Here is a 6,365-nt window from a genome sequence, read left to right on the forward strand (position 1 = left end):
ATATAACTGACTGGGAAAGAGGGCCGCGGCTGAGTGGGTGGGAGAGGGAAATGATTTCTAAACCGCGGCTCTCGGGTTATATCGCGTACGGGCTATATTTCATAGCTGCACCGTAGCTTGAATCGTATCGCAGAGGCGGCGCGGCTACAAGTAAACAGTAAATTCATTTCGATCAAGCGTCGACATCAGCTTCCTTCGAGGTTTACGACAGGGCTGCGCGGTGGCAGTAGACGAAACGGGGGAGGCGAAGGAAACCCGGGGATTTATTGCACTCGCGAGCCCTTCTTTATCTCGTTTCTAAAGCTTCCGCACCGGATTGGGAATATCGTGTTACTCCTTATATAGTAACATCCACAGATCCGCTACCGTCATTTCTTCTGCTCTGTCTCTCGATGCTTCCTCTGCTTCATCCCTCAACGTTGGCTTCCCGAAACCATTTATTGCTTCTTGACCGTTGTTACGAACATGTCTTTTCTAAGAGGATATCATAGGGCTTTTGAACGATAAATGTTCCAACAAAATGTCTCTCGTTTTGCGTTTCTTTAATTCTTTTGAAACGTAGCGGAATGCAGGATATTTTATTTCAAATTTCGAGATCCCATATCTTATTAATCTTAAAAACAAAAAGAAATAATAACAAAATACACTGAAATAATACCGAAATACACAACAAGTTAGAAGAAAAAGTGTTTAAATTGTGTAATGATTTTTAAATCTTGAAATATTTTTTCCCTGCATATAATCTTTAACTTATTATACTTTATGAAGTATGGCATTGAAACTCGAAATGAAACACCGTGTATATTATTTTATATTAAATGATAAACTTATAATATAAAATATTAAATAATGAACTAGTGTCTCGTATCAAATTATATACTATATAAATTTTGTTTAGTCTTAGGATACACTTTTTTAATTGATGCTTATGATAACGACGTAATATACATATTAATACCTGTGTCAATTGATTCAATATTTTCAAATCGATGAGAAGTGAAAGGAAAAGATACCGTTTATCGGTATATATAGAATTAATGAAAATTGGTGCGCATAAGATCGAGTTTATGCCTTTATCGTTATTGAATTTATCATCGATAAAGAAAAGAGTAAGGAAAGAAGGGAGGAGAAGGGAAATGGTTAATAAAACTGTACTCTAAGTAGGACGGAGGATCTAATAAGTAGCTCGGAAGGTAGAATAGACTGCACGGTGAATAGAAGAAAAGCATCATATAACGTCAAAGTAGCAAACGGGAAGTTTGCAATGTCTTTTATAATATCAGATTGTTACGTGAAGAAGACTTAAGACACATATAGCGCTTTTGATCGGTGTAATAATAGAGCTATTAAATTCGCTAGATCTGAATATCATCCAGCAATAAAATATCTAAAATCTGTTAGTAATCACTTTTTTGTATATTCGTCTCAAGTGCACGAATACGTTAAAATGTTTGTGCTCGATTGTTACGTATGTATCCGACCCGCACATGATATCTCGATCTTTTAGTATCTACAATACATTAAGAAAAAAATTTTATTCTATAAATCAAAAAATTTTGCTGGAACAGCAAAAATACAACAGCACTAACAACAAAAATTTGATTGAAATATATCGAACAAAAATTTTTGCTTAAAATGTACGAAACAAAACTAGAATTTTATATAAACTAAGTTAATTGATGTGAATAAACCAAATATTTGGTTACTGTTAAAAATGCTTCAACTAAATAATTTTGCTTTAAAAAGACACTAAATTTTTATATGTATATTTTCGTAAAAGCGATGCAAAGAAATAAATAATACTAATAGACTAACAAAAAAAATATTATTATAACGTTATATGCACAAGTTCGCAAATGCAAATTACAATATTCATAAAAGAAACGAGCAAATACATGAAGATATTTTTGCTTTACTACCGTGAATTTTGTGCAATTCATCTGTGGAACTTTTCCATGATATAAATCTGTAATACAATAAAAAAAGAAAGGATAAATTGGATCATTAGTTTAATATTATGTTGATGTAATTTTAATAATCTTCTGTTTGTTCATCTATCTAAAAATTAAAAAGAAAGAGAGAGAGAGAAAGAGAGAGAGAGAGAGAGAGAGAGAGAGAGAGAGAGAGAAAAATATAAATATATTATTTCTTATATATAGAATGGATTTTTTTGTAAGAAATATGTATGATGGATGTTCCACAAAAATGAGCTGTTATACTAGACTAATTTCGTATTATTTGAATTGGCGAAAAGATGGAAGGCAAGCTCTCGAAAATTGCGTCCTACTTCTAACGGTGCGAACATGGGGGGAAAGGGAGGTGAATGCACAACAGAAAGTAACGAGTAGAATATATAAGGACTAGGCGAGACGGGAAAGGAAAGAGTGATCGGAGAAAGGAGGGAAGAAAAAACTCCACCGCGGAGAAAACCGAATCAATAAACCTACGATCTCATCTCCAGCCTCCTACCTTGCACCTAGTTATATAACGAGGGTGCATTAACAAGCCGTTCGCGTTTCTTACGAATTATAATCTTAATTAATTAGGTAGCGTCTTCGCGAGCATTTGCAAACTCTTTGACCGGTGATGCATCAATAAAATATATAAAAAATATTTAAAAAATATTTAAAAAATATAAAAAAGTTGTAGTAAGATTCCTTATAACAAAATAACAATAATAATAGTAATTAAATAAGTGCAATTAGCAATCCGCACTGTAATAGGTGCGCTTAAATTACTGGACCAAACTTCAGTCTACTTGAATATACTAGTATTTCCATTAGTGTAATATCTTGAAACCCTTTGAATATATTTCCATTAGTATAACACAATCATAATTTCAATTGGGATAAGGTGGAAATTTTAGACAATGAGAGAAATTACAGCAAACGACTGATTTCCGAAATGATAAATATTAAACATCAAAAGAACGGTATTAATTTAAACACAGACACAGAGTTATTAAGTCCTTGTTATCTTGTGCTTTTTAACCGATCAGTAATTTTGTACAATAGTGATAAACAATATTTGACTTTAGATGACAATTATATTTATGTATCATTTTAACATGTGACTTGCAACCGTCAAGGCCGTTGTCTAGTTCGATTTTACATCATCGACAATTTTACATTATTCCTAGTTATATTATATGTGTCATTTTTGTATTACAATTTTATGCGGAAGTTAAACTACGTTATTATCTGTGTATGTATACGTGCTATTTAAGGTAACCGTCTGATTAATTATGCATAATCTATACATAATTTAAGTATTACATATTAAGTAGTTGTTGTTCCTATAAATATTTGACAACTTTAAGATCTCGATCTACATAAGATCATCCAGTTTACTAATTAGACATGAAGAATAAGTAGGAGACAACCAAGGGTTCCACGTGAGCAATTCTATTAATTGTCAACGTTATCATGCTGAAGAAGGCTAGAATTTAGCTGAAACGTATATGTTACATTAATGGAAATATATTCAAGACTGAGATTTGATTTAGTAATTTAAGCGCACCTATTACAGCGCGGATTCCTAATTGCCTTTATTTAATTACTATTATTATTGTTAATAAAATATTAACCTTTGAAAATAAAATTAATGCTTTTTTTAAGCTATCGTGAGACTAAATTTTGACTTCTTACTAACAGTGAACTGGTTATTTCGTACAATCTTTCATCAAACAATCGACACGTGCGCAATTTGTAGGATTTATTTGTATACATATATTAAATGTAAATAATATATTTATATTTATAATGTAATATCATGTCAGGTTAAATGTGCCATCATTCATTTTTTTAATTGATCACAATAAATCAATTCTAAACGTTTAAATTTTTAAAATAAAATTGGTAATAAAATCAGAAAATTTTTATGCAGTGTAATATATTTTAAATATATTTATTAATAAAAACAGTATTATTAATAAGAAATTATTATAATGAAACAATATGTGGAGATAACTTTACTTTTGTTTCTAAATTCCGTAATGCTTTGATCAGAATGTCACTTACAACACATCATGAAGTTTCGATTTCCGTAGACCGCTCAAATCCTTGGAGACGTGCTCTGTTACCTCTACTTACAAGCCTTGTTAGCTTTAGATTTCGCTCTGGGGCAAAGTAATTATCCTAAAGTATTCTCGAAACTGTTTTCTTAGATAAATATGCAAAGAAGAATTGCGTTAAGTAATTTAACATCAGCATTTAATTAATATTTACAAAGATTTCTTTATTTAAAAAATGGTATTATCGAAAGTATGTTTTGTCTTTTGTCATTTGCTGAATTAATAAAAAATCGAATAATCATATATTCGATCAAAAATTGATGCTACAGCATAAATATATCTTCATTTAAATTTACGTTTAACATGCCTACAAATAATCATATATTTAATGCAATTGCACGTATGAAAAAAGAATTTATTAAACGTTCTTATATTATTTACTATTAATTAAACTTGAAACTTGGATTTCCTTTTGAATTCTAATGCAGTCTAAAAAAAATTCTTTTTATATATAAATTACTACATGGGATTAATTTCTTTTTCTCAAATAAGTAAAAATTAATAGGTTATTAAGACATTTTTTAAAGTTGAATAAGTTATTTGAAATAATTTTCGAAGATTCGAAAATTAATTTTCGAAGATTTGGGATATAAAAAAATTACTTACGTATGCAATATATTTTTTACATCTGCCTTACTTACGAACGCAATTTATTGTCCATAGTAATCTTGAGTTCTGATTCCGAAATAATTGTTGTCGATATCGATAAATCACGTTCACGATGTAGTAATGACGGGAGAACTGCGCTCGTTTATAATAAAGTCAAAGAAAGGGATTCAAGCATAAGGACAAAAAGCACAATGGCATCTGCTTTGAATGTCGATTGGGACCGCGTTTATTATTGTTTTTTACTTTTTTAATTATTTTTTTAACATAATTTACACGCGTATTATACATTGTAACGTTAATTTGCTTCTTATTACACATCTATATTTATATTATTCATGAACTTTAATAGAGAGAGAAAAAGAGAGAGAGAGAGAGAGAGAGAGAGAGCGAGAGAGAGAGAGAGAGCAAGGAATAATCAGCAATAATGAGGTACATTTATGAGTTTAGAGTAGTTTTATATTACATTTTATTAACTGATATTTATTCATATTAATGTAAAAATGTGAAAAGTTTGGACAAAGTAAAAGAAATTATGATTTATAAGTAAAAAGAATTTTGTTGTTATTTTTTAATATGACTGTCACAATGTATAATACAATTTAGATTTTTTATTTTTAGAGGTATTAACTTCGTAAGAAAATTTAAAACAATATGTGTTCTAAGTTTCCCATAATTAAAAAAATCTTAAATTTAAGAAAATCTTAATTGACTTTTTTAACTGATTATAAAAAAATAATTTATTCGAATATTTACAGACATGATTTATTTAAATCTTGCAGCGAATATTATAAGATAAGTAAATTAAAAGATATTCCTTTAATTAAAAATATCATTACATATTCTAAAAATTGTAAAAATAAATTTGAAAACAATATTTTTTTAAATTAAAAGATAATCGCTTTAATAAAATAAATAATTTCATCAAAATTTTATTTAAAAATGTTTTTTTTTAAAGAAATATATTTAATTTTTGAAGTATCAATAATTATTTAAAAAATATAAATGTGAATATACAAAAAATGTTAATTAAATAAATAGTATGGTAAATGTTTCTTTAATTAAAAAAATTTTTTTTACTTATAAATGAATTCATCCATTTTTTGTAATAAATATGTTATTCCTTTTAAAAATTACTTGTTCAATAATTAATCTAGTAAAGACATGTATTTTAAAAATGAAAAGAATTATTTTTATTTCTTGATGAATTTATTTGTAATAAGAGTACATTAAAAAATTTAATAATTACTTCTTTAATTTTAAGAAAAAATGTTCTTTATTAAAATACATAATTGATATAATGAAAACATGGTTTTTTTTTAAATAAAAAGAGTTCTTTTCACTTCAAGATAAAAACTTTCAAGATTTTCCTCGAAATTCGTATGTATATACTATGTGTAATCGGATAATTTCACTATCTTGCGTTATGTATTTTTCCTATGTATGAAATAAGAAGGATATATTTGTGATCTGTTAAAAATTTTATTATAATACATATTTTAACTTCTACGAAATTCATATACTGTAAAAATTCATATAATGTAAGTTGTATATTGCCGTAACCATTGTACATATATGTACAGAGTGTTTGAGTAATGATGAAACTGTCGAATAGGGATAAGGCGGACTAAACTAAGTTGAAAAGTCCTCTACCATTTTACAATTTTTACAATAGTTAACAAGATAT

This window comes from Trachymyrmex septentrionalis, unplaced genomic scaffold (genome assembly GCF_001594115.1).
Source record: "Trachymyrmex septentrionalis isolate Tsep2-gDNA-1 unplaced genomic scaffold, Tsep1.0 scaffold108, whole genome shotgun sequence".
NCBI lineage: Eukaryota > Metazoa > Arthropoda > Insecta > Hymenoptera > Formicidae > Trachymyrmex > Trachymyrmex septentrionalis.